The following is a 13,203-nucleotide window of genomic DNA, read 5'->3' on the forward strand; positions in this document are numbered from 1 at the left end:
ACTTTCATTGATCAAAACTTTAATATATGTATTAAATATTAAGCTAATTTAATATGTGGTAATTTTATATGTAATAATATAAGGGTAGTTCGTATATTTATTTAATTAGGTTATTCTAAAAATTTAACTTTTGTATTTTAAATTTTTTTATATGTACAATGATAAAACTCCCCTATTTACATTTTCACAAATATCTCATTATATCCAGGTTCCAAAATAGGTTACTAAATAGGTTTCAAAAAGCAGGTTCAAAAACGGTTTCAAACAGTTCAAACAGGTTCAAAGGCAGGTTCAAATAGGTTCCAAACAGGTTTCCAATAGGTTTCAAAACGGTTACAAACAGGTTTCAAACATGGGTACCCTTACAGTTCCAACCAGGGTTACCCTTTTTACAGTTCCGGTTGCCGGGTCCCGGTTCCTCACATGCAAGAAACCCGGAAACGGAACCGCATAAAGGTAGCGGTTTCAAAAAAAGTGGAACAAAACCTACCCGCACAGTGACAGGTTGGGTTAGGTTCGTATCCACGCGTTCCGGTTTCTTATCCCCGGTTTTGGTTCTACCCGCTACCGATTGCTCACTACCACACGCTTTTAAGTAATGTCCTTAACCGTTAGTCAACACACAAAAAATCACTGCAAGATAAACCTATTGATCTTCATCTATTGGTTGTGTCCAGTCTACCCCCACTCTTTCACTTCAAATCCTTTTTTGTTTTTTTTTTAAAAAAAAACAATTAGTTAAAAGGTAAATTGGTCTTAATTTGAAGAGTAAAGATAAATTGATGTTTGAACTGTGATCATTGTAGATAGTTCAGTCTTTTCGATGGTTAGAAATTTAATTTAGGGTTAAAGTATCCATTTGACTAGACAAAATGATTAGGAGACAGAAAACTCAAAAGTGACAGAACCTTAGGGTTATTTTGTTATTTCCAAAACCTAAAGTGGACAAGGTTATGAACTTCATCCTACTAAGGGAAAAGGTTTAAAAAACACAAACCCGAAAAATACTATTAAAGGGTTTTAACAAGTATGACTTCTCTAATTTTGACCTATTAATCGAAATATTAGTATTATGTAACATATATTTTAACAACAAATTATGTTAGTAAGTTGCCAATCCGTAATTTTTTATATTTAGTATGTGAAATATAAATCAAAAGTATTCTCGTATAAGATCATCATTGATATTGGGGAATTTATTATGAGAAAAGGAAAAAAAAAATATATATATAAACAAATATATATATACTTTTTTTTCTTCCACGAACCCCCATCTATTTACATAATTCCAAAAATAATTTAAGTTTTATGAATCATTACTATTTTACGGACTTTAAAACTGGTGAATAGTTCTAAAAAGATGCTAAGTTTTTTTTTTTTTTTTTTTTGGTAGTTAGTGATATCTTTATAGGTTTCTGAAAATTGTATATATATGAATTATGAAGTTCAAAAAGATGGTTAGAAGTTTACAAGAGTTTATAAGATTTGAGATATTATAAAAATATGGGGAGATTTAGGAACTTTGATTGCATCCTGCTTCATAAATTACCCTCAATTATCTTGCGTATTATAGGTTTAAAGTTTAATAAACTATCAAAAAATATTTAAGTTGTGAATATTGTACCATTAAGACAAATATTAAAATGGGCAAAAATATATTATTGGATGTCTGATACGACAAGCCTTACACTGACCATTTTTATTTTTGTCAGTGTTTATATATCAAAGCCAATAAAGGCATTCCCTATCCCAATGCTATTTTATGTAATCACATACGAGCCATTTTCCAACCACTATAGAAGCCCTTGTGGCAACCCTCTATATAATTTCCAACACATATTTTTATTGTAATTATTTTTCTTTTTATTCCATGATTGTTGATAGTGGTGATTGGACGAGGAGGAGGGAAGTGAGTGGAATGTAGGTATTATTAAGTATATATTATGTTGTAGTAGTTGTGGTGTAGAGGGGGGAGAGAGTATTACTGAAGAGTTGTGGGGGAGGGATTAGGGTGATTTTAGCTTAATATGGTATGAGAGAGTGGATAGGATATATAGTATTAGGTTGTGAGGGAGTAAGACCAGGAGGTAGGAGTGAGGATATTTGAGGAATGTTGTAGAGTGGAGGGATGGGGATATAGTAGATGTGGAGGTGATTTTAGTGGAGGATGTGGTTTTATAATATTGTTTAGCTATTTGGAGGAGGGTCTTATTGAGTTGATGGAGATCTAGTAGGGTGGAGTGATTTGGCTAGATAGAAGGGATTTTAGATGTAGTCATGGTAATTATGATATAATAGATACGTAGGAGTATGGGCTAGTTAGTTGGGGTGGTGGGTAGAAAGGGAGGTTTTGATTGTATTTTGGAAGATATGGTTTATTAAGGTTTGATTAGATGGAGGAGGGATGTGATTAGTGAGTTGGTGAGTGGTTTATGTGTTTGAGATATTTTGGTGTAGCTTATTTAGGAGGTGAGTTGGGGGTTAGGTGGATTAGGCGATTGTGTGGTAGTATTCTTGGTTATATGTAGACGTTTTTGTCAAGATTATTCTGGTGAGAGGTAGGAGGGGTTGGAGGGAGTGATGAAATTAATGTTGAGTTAGTTCTTTTTAATGGTATGATATGTTGTAGATTGTGGAGATTAGGAAGGTGAGTGAATTGGAGTTTTGCAGATTGAAGGAGTATAATGTTCGAGGAGTATAATTTGGATATTGAGTTTATGGATGAAGTTATAGATGTTGTAGTATTTGATGTGATGGAGGGATAGTTATTATAGGTATGTGCGGAAGATGGAGTTCGGATTTTGGTTTGTTTTATGGGTTTATGTGGTGATCACTAGGAATGTATAATGATTAGTTTGATTATGTGATTTTTGATTGTAGGTTATTGATTTGTTGGTGTATTTTTGTTGTTTTTTATTAGATTGGTGGTCGGATTATATATTTGAGAGTGGATGTAGGATTAGTGTGGAAGGTTGTTTTGGGAGATTAGGATAGTTTGAGCGATTTTTGAGTTATGGATAGAAGATGGGATATTGGATTAGATTGAGATGATATTTGATGAGAGAGCGTATATTGATGGATTTATGTTTAGAGAATAGTTGTTTAGGTGAAGATGATTGGAAAGTTGAGGTGGTAGGGGAGTAGATTTTTGTAAGTGGATATGAGAGTGTAGATATAGTTAGGGTGTATAGGTGGTGGGTGGTTTTTTTGAGATTTAGCCAGGTGGACGAGGTGTGATGTTTGGATGAGAGGTTATTGTAGGTTGGGAGGGTTTGTGGGATAAGGGGTTGATGCGAGTTGTGGTGGGTGGTATGTATGTGTAGGGTGGTTGGGGTGTGTGTTTGGATTGTTTAAGTTTATCGTGGTTTAGGAATTGATATGATGTTGTTTAAGGTATTCTTTGATTGTAGTAAGATCATTATATGGGGTATTGAGGTGAGGGATATGTAGGTGAATGTAGTTGTTAGTTTAGGGGTAGTAATTTGGGTGATTGAGTGATGACCTTAATTTTATGTGTGTAGGTAGTTTAAGTAGGAGGTTGTTTTGAGGATATTTTGGGGGGTTTAGATGATGGATATGGACAGGGTGGATGAGATGGTTATGGTTGTATGATGGTTTAGTCTGAGGGAGTTAAAGTATGAGGTAGAGAGGTGTGGATTTAGTTTCTATTAGTATTGATTTTAGGATTGTATATATTGATTTTTGATTTTCTGATTTGTATGTTATAAGTTGTAATGAATCTTTATTTGAGTTTAGTATATGTATAAAATAGTGTTAGGATTATTTAGTATGTGGATAGTAACTGTAGATTTTTTTTATTATTTAATTATATTAGTATCGATTGATATTTAGGTATTATTTATTGTTTTATTTAATATATAATATAGATTTTTATATTATTATATTATTATAAATATATATTGTATTGATATATTAGTATTATTTTATTTTTATTGGATATTTTTTTTTATATTATTAGTATATTCTCCTATCTCTTATAATTCTCTACCTCTTTTCTGGTTGTTTGATTTATTGATGTGGTTTGTTGATTTTAGTGGTGTTGATTCTGTTTGTGATTATGATTTTGTTTGTTGTGTCGGTGATGTGATTGTATTTGTTATTATGGTTTTAGTGTTGTGAATATTAACACTTAGATTATTATATATTTCGTTTATATTCATTATTTTATTATATTATTTATTATAATTTTGTTTTAATAATTTATTATTTTTATTTATTAATATATTTTAATTATATTTTTTGTTTATTTCATTTATATGAGTTTTTTATTATTTGATTATATATTTTATGAGTATATATTTTTATTTTGTATAGTTTATTATTTGCCGTTCCTTATATATTTTAATTATATATATAGTTTATATTTATTATTTATTTTATTTATTTATTTATTATATTTTATTTAATTTATTAATTATAATATTATTAGTTATCATTTTTAATTTTTTAATATATAGATTAAATATCTTATATATTTCTTGTTTTTTATTTTTTTATTATATTATTATTTTTATATATATATATTATTTATTTTATTATCGTTTGATTTGATATTTTATATATTGTTTATTTATTCTTATTTTATATTTATTTTAATTTTATTTATTATTATTATTGTTATTTATTTTTTTTACTTATTATGTATTTTATATATTTTTTTTATATTTATATAATTTATATAATAATTGGCGTTCCATAAAGGATTATTTAGGCTTATAAATCTAAATTTCTACGTTAATGGGGACATAAAACAATAATAAAATTATAATTTCATATATGGGTTATAAAATTTTTTATGGGTTTTAGGGTTCTCCAGTGTATGATGAACAAGAAGCTATGTTCAAATTCAAAATAACAATAACAAGGGAAAAACATATGTGTTAGTTAATTACAATCAGTGTTTGGGGGGGGACCTTGGGTGGGCCAATTTTAGGAGCACATCAAACTCAGAGGTCAAATGGGTGTCGAAAATTTTCAATTATCAAATATATAAGAAATTATTTGCCCTAAATATATAAATAATCAAAATAATATAAGTTATGGGATCTTTGGGATTGCATATATGTTTTTATTATAGGGGTATTATATAATTAATGGGTAAAACGATAAAATTATCTGAAAATTACTGGAAATGGTTTAGAAAAAGGTTTATTGGTTTCGGAGATAAATTGGTGAAAATAGTGTTTGGTTAGTAAAGAAACATGGGGTGGGTATGTTATAGGTTTACTAAATTACCTTCTTTTTAAAAATAGTATAAATAGTTATTTTTATTAGTATCATTTGAAAAATTATTTCTTTTAAACCTCTACATTAAAGAATTTGCTAAAAATATCTCAAAAAACCATATCAATAACTTTTAAATTTGTAGTAAAATCACCCCCCACCCCACCCAAGTCACTGCCGGGGAAACCAAGCCACACGGTTAGTCGACGAAATGGCACACGGACTGGTTGTATATGGGTCGGCTGGGCGTTCGGTTAAAAGGGGCCAATCTGGGCAGGTATCAACAACATCCATAGCCGTTGTCACCAGGCCAAAAGATGTGGGTGGAAACGGCCTACCAATGCAGAACGGCACTTAATCCCGGCCGGGGGCGGGTTTGGCCCATTACGGACAATCTGATTGCGGTGGTGGTTGGGTGCGCTGGGTAGGATTTTGGTAAAACTTTTAAACTGTTTTTGTAGGTGAGATGTTTTAGCTAAATTCTACAAATGGTGGGGGGATGGCGCGGCAAGGTTAGTTGGGACATGGGGGGGGTACATTTGAGGGCAAATTATGTCCAACAAGGGATAATGTATTAACGTGGGCAAACAAAATAGGTTTTAAAAATACAAAATACAGAGTAATTTTTTAATACAACCCAGGCCTGGGGGAAGGTATCGGATTATCCCCTATATTATACAAACAGTAAATTAATTTATGCCAAATAGAAGATGGGCCCGTAAATTTTATTAACTTTAAACCAAAACATGGACATCTGTACAAAAAAAATAAACCGGAAGGATTACTCCTGTCATTTTATTGGCCCCCGACACCAAACAAACCTATTAGTCTTGTGAAAAACGTACACAAATAATATGTTGAATTTTCTTAATAAAATAATGTGATAAAATGACACGGACATCTCTAATAAAGGCTAAAACAAAAGTTGCACTAATGGACTTTTGGATTTATGAATGTTGTAATAAATACACACAAACCCACGTTCAGACAAAGCTCCCCAAGATCACTCGCACCAATTATTTGAGTGGAAAAAATAAAACACTTTATCGTCCATCTGTGGCTACGTTTGTGTATTTGGATTTGCTCCTAGAAATCCAATTTCTCCCAATTATTTGGAATAAAAATGAAAACCCCATAAAATCTTAGGGGGTAAGAGGATAATCATAAAGGTTCTTTCTCTGAAAAATCGACTTACAGCAAGTAAGCAGAGCCACGTGAACCCCACGTCAAACTTTAAAAGGAAGAGAACTTGGAAACGCAGCAAAGTGGGGTTGTCCTTAAGATGAATCAAATTTCATTTATCTTGAGTAAACAAAACAATCGTTTAATGGAGGAAGTTTGAAGAAGTTGATGACACATATGTTGAGTGAAGGAAAACGTTTATTACAAAATAGAAATAGAACCATGAAAGCTAAAGACTACTATTTCCTATATTTCCTTAGGAAAATAATCTTAAATTTTGATCATGGGGTGATTTGGTGGGGTCTAGAGCAAGGCCAAAGATTGACTTCATCTGTTTGACACGCTAGTCACATGGTTTATTTACATAATTGGTAAACATACCAATTTTTTATTTGTTTTTAACAACATACAAATTGGTAAGTAGACGAAAATAATTTTTTATCATTCATGTGCATGGTAGGAACGGGCTGTGTAAATCAATGTGTAATTTGCATCCTTTCATTATGATATAGGGAGACTATTTTTGTCAGTTTAAAAAGTATTTCACCAATAACTTGTGGAGTATGATTATATAACATAAACTTTTAAGGGAATTTTTTTTTCATGATTTTGTAATAGAATTGTTCTTTTTATTGTATTTTAAATTCAGTTAAGTAAAAACTGTTTTTTTTGATTGTTTGTTTATTTTTTATGTATTGCGGGACTATAAAAAAGATGTGTAAATAATAAAAACATGGGTTTAAAATAAAAATATTATTTAACAAATTAGTATTTGAAATAGTTGGTATCTTAAAAATAAATTAAATGAATCAATTTAATTATTTTGTCAATACAAAAACCCATGTTTTAAAACCCAGACCGGCCATTGGACCTCCTTCTTTTGGTCTAGGAAACCCTAAAACCCGGTTTGCAGCTAATTAACCTGGGAATTGGAACCTAGGTTGAAACCAGCAAGGCAAGACACTGACCGGTTCAGTTCAAATCCGGAAAATGATGACTACACACGGTTCACTACAAATTCCCTAAAGAACAAGAATCCCTATTCCTTCTTAATCTTTCATCGAATGTATGTTGGCTTTGTGCATCCTTGATACAATCACGCATACCGACCCTCCATTCCACGACTCTAGCGGGTCGCACTTCACTCGGCCTTCGAGTTGATATGTGATTAGAGAGTTTGATGTTGGCATTTGGGACATGGATTTATAACTTTTTGTTGTGGCGGATGATGGTATTTTATGGTGAATTAGAGTTTTTGGGTGGCCTGGTGTGGTTTTTCTGACGGTTGGGGCTGATCTATGGTGGAGTGTAGTTGCACGGTTAAGGTTTCCTAGCCGGGGACCACAAGGCTTGTGTTTGTTGGATTTATCAAGGGTTTAGGTTTATTCAGTTTCAAAGGGTCGGATATGTTAAGTCACCAAATTCCGAACGATTGATACCAACTAGTCGGACCACTCGACTCGGGGACTGATAGAGCTTGAAAGATATATTTTGTTAGTGATTAATGGATTATTGTGGGAAAATGTGTTTAAGTTGTGGAATTATAAATTACATTCTTTCCTAAATACCTTATGGGATCAAGGGTGTATTTGAGTTATTTTCCGGTTCAAAAACCGATATTTGAAGGAAAAGAATGATGTCGAGGAAATTCATGACAAGTGGAACCAACGGTGCAAGAAATCGGAGTTGAGTTGAAACGAGGAAAGTGTGTGACGCGTCGAATATACAACGTAAAAATCTGGAAATCCTTCAAGATGAATGCTTCGAGGTTTCTATCATAACTTGAGCTTTCGGAATGGAATTCAACGTATTTGGTGCTGTTGGAAACTTATTCAAGAGCTACAAAGGTTCATGTGATGAATTTACCAATTCTAGAGATACGGACTCATGGGATGAAATAACGATCGCCGCACCGACCGTTTTTATGCCGCAACGTGGTCATGGCCTGTTGGGTTATTGCATTCTCCTAGTTGAATCTGAATGGGTAAGCATTTATTATTTCCTAAGCAACACCAAACCTAGCACTCTATAATAGGGTCTTTAAGTAGGTTTTAAGAGATTAGAGAGAGAAGGAGAAGAAAAGGACGGCTACTATTTTGGAGATCAGGAATGTCTTGCAGTTCTCGTCGCCATAGAAAATATTTTTAGTATTTTTTCTTTCTTGAACTCTGTTATTGAATACAATGGTTGGTTTTTATTACTGCAATTAAATCCCTTTTATAGGGCTAAAGATGTAGCCCAATTTATGGATATGTGTTGACTTTATTGTTGTTAATTCTTATTGAGCATTAATTCTAAGTTTATTATTATGGTAATGCTTTCAATTCTTAAGGATCCGAGGGTTGAGATATCAGGGATTGGGGAGATCGAGAGATGAGACCTGATTTGTCTAAGATAATAAAACCATAGATTGAGCAAACGCTAGAGAGGCTACCGCGATCTATGAGGCTCTAGTAAATCCATAGAACTTAATTGATCTCTTAGCTCCTAAATCCAACTTAGAGATATTTTGGGTTATTGCTTAAGGGTTAATTCGCTAATTGTTCGAGAGAAAGTTAGTGAATATCAGGGAGTTGGGCTTTAGCCTAAGATTATAGGTTAGCAATAATTGTCAATGTATAGGATTAAATTGGTGTGAATCTATGCCCTAGGTTTAGTCATTGGTCTCATATTGGTCTATTACCAAATATTCATAAAATTCTGCTTTTGTTTAGTTTTTAGTTTGTTATCTTTTTCATTAATTATTCTTAAAATTCTGTTTCATCAAATAGTACAAATAGACTAGTTTGGTACTTGGTAGGTAGTTCCCTTGGAGGATTTGAGACTCGTTTACTGAGGCTTTATTATTGCACGATTTCGTATAATTGCGAATAGCTGTCAAGTTTTGGCGCCGTTGCCGGAGAACTATTTTGTTTTACCAATATCATACAAATATTTAGTTGCTAATTTGATGTGTGTATTTTTGCTTAGAAAATTAATTTTGTTGTTTGTGTGTTTCTTTTAGCTAGAACTTGGAGAGCTTATGTTCAAAAGGTGGTGGTGATCTTAATCCACTAGATTTTGAGATCGAGAGAACGCGTAAACAATTGAGGAAAGAAAAGAGGTAAGCTAACTTGAAAAACTAACATGGCTAACACAAGAATTGTAAATCCCATGTGGAAAATCAAGAGAATAAGAATAAGGATACCATAGGAGGAAATGCAATGGTGGAGCAGTAGTGGGTCGAAGAGCATTGAGGACTACTCTAGTCCTACTGTTGAGGGTGCTATTCTAGCATCAGGAAACCACCAGTTCAAGCGAATAATTTTGAGATCAAGCCAGAAATTATTCAAATGATTCAGCAATCGATCCAATTCGCTGGGTACCTAATGATGATCCAAACCTGCATATTGCCAACTTTCTAGAGTTGTGACACATTCAGGCATAATGGGTATCTGATGACACATTAGGCTGAGGCTTTCCCATTTTTCTCTTCGGGATAAAGCTAAGGCTTGGTTGATTTCTCTACACTTGGGAGTATCATGAATTGAGTGAGTTAGCTAAAACGTTCCTCACTAAATATTTTCCACCTGCCAAATCTACAAGCTGAGGAGTGAGATTACCAACTTCTACCAACAAGATTGGAGTCATTGTATGAAGCATGGGAAATATAAGGCTCTCTACGGAGGTGCCCTCACCATGATTTACCAATTTGGTCGCAAGTGCAAACGTTCTACTAAGGGTTGCTACAACTATTCAAGCCATGATTGATGCTGCAAGGGGGGAGCCTTGAACAATAAAACACCAGAGGAAGCATACAATCTGATTGAGGTGAGGCGAACAGTAAAACTATGGGACTTGGAGAGAACTTCAAAGGAAATCAGCGAGTGTAACAACTGCTGTAATCTAGTACAATGCATGCATAATAACAATAGAAAATGGGCCCAAAACTTTTCTTTTATTATAAGTAATACGTCTTTTATACACAAAGAGCATCATTACAAAAAAAAACCATTTTAAAAGACAAAAAACAGGGGAACACGTGTAGCTATTGCTCCTGCTTGCGACGCCCCTCCGACTGCATCATACCTAGATCCTGCATCATAAAGGAAATAACGGGGTGAGCAACAAAAAACGCTCAGTAAGTAAAAACCCTTTCTCTTTATCCCATATGTATTTCTCTAATTCTTTCCTCACATTTTCGGTTGTTTCCTACTAAACGTCATGGCTATCTTACCGGAGGACGGCCGGATGCGTTCACCACAGACCATCTCACTCTTCAGACTGTCGGGTGGAGTTCACACAGCACCAACCCGTTTTAGTGACTACCGAGTGGGGATCACGAAGCACTACCGGTTTTCGTAACTATGGGTGGAGACCACAAAGCACCTACCCGTTCCTTATGACTTTCGGGTGACGATCACAAAGCACTAACCCGTTCCTAATCACTGTCGGGTGATGATCACAAAGCATCAAACCCACTTCTAATAAATGTCGGTGATGTCACAAAGCATCAACCCTTTTTAGAACTAACCCGTTGATGATACACAAAGCCTCCACCCGTTTCTACTACCTATCGGTGATGATCACAAAGCTCAACCATTTCTAATGGCTAGTCGAGTGATGATCACAAAGCATCACCTGATTCTCATAACTGTCGGGTGATGATCACAAAGCATCAACCCATTTCTACTACTCTTCTCATTTACTCTACTCTAGCACTTCTCATTCTCTCTACCCGTAGAGTGTTGCATCCACAAAGTTCTCTACTAAAGAGCAAGTGCATACACAAAGTTTCCTACTCTTTCTTAGGTCATTTCTCAATGCACAATTAATGCCTATGGATGGTTCATCTCCACTAATGCACTTATGAAATGCCAACATGCAATGTTGCAAGAATTAAGGTTCACTACTCATACTCAAACCTCTATTAGGCATTTCATCAAACAACTAAGTGCATAATAAACTCTACTATAACAATAATTCTAAGTCTTTCTCTAACCATCCAAAATGGGGAAACCCCTCACATAGCCATAAATCCTGCCAAGAAAGACACTTCAAAAAGGATTCCTCAATATCCTTCAATTCCATCTCAACACATTTCCAACCTACATCTCACTTCTATATTTGAAATGTATACACAATCACCAAGCACTAGAAATCTCCATTTAAGACTCAATAACATGTATACAACATAATACAAATTGCTATCAAAACCTAATCAAGAAAATTCTCAAATCTCAACTTGGGTTGGATTACTTACCTTGTTATGGAGAGATTTCACTAGCTCTTCCTTCACTTGGTTTGTTTGACTTTTTCTCTACTCTTAAACAATTGAACAAAAAACCTCAAGTAATCAAATAATTCAAAAACTCACACAGTCACAACCAAAGCACGAATCCTACCTTAGATGCCTTAGATTGATTTTCTACCCCAAATCACTCCAAAAGCCCTTCAAAACTCCTTGATCAAAAGAAAGAGAAATTGAGAGGAAGTAAGAGAGGAGAGTGGCGATGAAGAAGAAGAATGAAGGGTTTGCAATGACTTAATTCCTTTTAATGAAATTTATACACAAGCATTCCCATTTTGCCCTTACTCTTCTTTGGGAATTCTATTTAAATCCTTTGATTCATTACAACACACCCCCATAACAACATATTCTTCATGAAAATTCCTTACATTTTACTCCCTACTTTTCTTGCTAATTAGGGGTAGATTGGTCAAATTGTCCTTAGGGAAGAAAATATCTAAAACTTAACAAACAATTTGGTCGGCATGTCGTCGCGGCAAAACTGTCCAACAGCTTCCCCGTGGCTTCAACACCTCTTCGTTGCGGCGAAGATTCTTCTTCGTCCCGGCGAAGACTGAAACACTAAACTTCTTCTATTTTCAACCAATATCAAGGCAAGTGTTCAACATATCACTCAAAGGCCAACCCAACAATAATGAATCAACTCAAAAAGAGCAAAAGAAGAAGCATTAACTACGTACCTCAAGTGGGGCGTTACAGCGAGAGTGCACAAAGTTGACAGTTACACCGCATTGGCTGCTCAACTTTCAAACATCCAGAGGCAATTAGGTAATGTATTAAAGATAAATGCAATTGAATCCTCTTCTCTAACATATGACCTCTGTGCAGGAAATCATTTATCCAAGGATTGTCAAGAAAAGAACCTGTTTGCTTAGCCTGAACAAACTAATTATGTCAATAATTTCCAAAGGGGGTAAGGGAATCCATATTCCAACACATACAATCCAGCATGGAGGAAACACCTGAACTTCTCGTGGAGCAACAACAACGAGCATAAACAACCTCCTGTTTTTCAAACTCAAGAGCCAAAATCTAACTTGGAGAATGTGCTTACCAAGTTCATTGAAGAGACAAGCAAGAGGTTTGAGAAGATTGACATCCTTGCCCAAAATCAACCAGCCTCTATTAGAAACCTTGAGACTCAAATTGGGCAAATTCATAACATATTAGCGGGAAGAGTTCAAGGAGTTTTGCCGAACGATATAAAGAAAAATCCCAAGGAACAAGCGTATGCAATTACCTCGAGGAGTGGAAGAATTTTGGAGAATTCAGAGGGTGAAAAACAGAAGCAAGAACAAGAGAAAGATTTGAAGGAAAGCAGAAGAACGATAGCCGTGGCGAGCAAATTTATCACCGCAGCGAGGGAGAAGCTCGTCAGCATGAAGGACGATCGCCGCAGTGATGATACGGGTGGCCACAGCGATTGTGAAATAGCTCCCAAATCGTCAGAAGTTGCAACTAGTCGCTATGGCGATAAATCTGGTGGA

General features: G+C 34.5%; 1 non-coding gene across 1 annotated transcript; it reads right to left on the minus strand.

Moving 5' to 3' along the window:
- Positions 1–10,008: 10,008 nt before the first annotated feature.
- LOC116137824 lies at positions 10,009–10,111 on the minus strand. Its single transcript, XR_004129229.1, has one exon. It is a non-coding gene; the product is annotated as a small nucleolar RNA R71 (small nucleolar RNA).
- Positions 10,112–13,203: the final 3,092 nt, after the last annotated feature.

Source organism: Pistacia vera, unplaced genomic scaffold (genome assembly GCF_008641045.1).
Source record: "Pistacia vera cultivar Batoury unplaced genomic scaffold, PisVer_v2 Contig334, whole genome shotgun sequence".
NCBI classification, from domain to species: domain Eukaryota; kingdom Viridiplantae; phylum Streptophyta; class Magnoliopsida; order Sapindales; family Anacardiaceae; genus Pistacia; species Pistacia vera.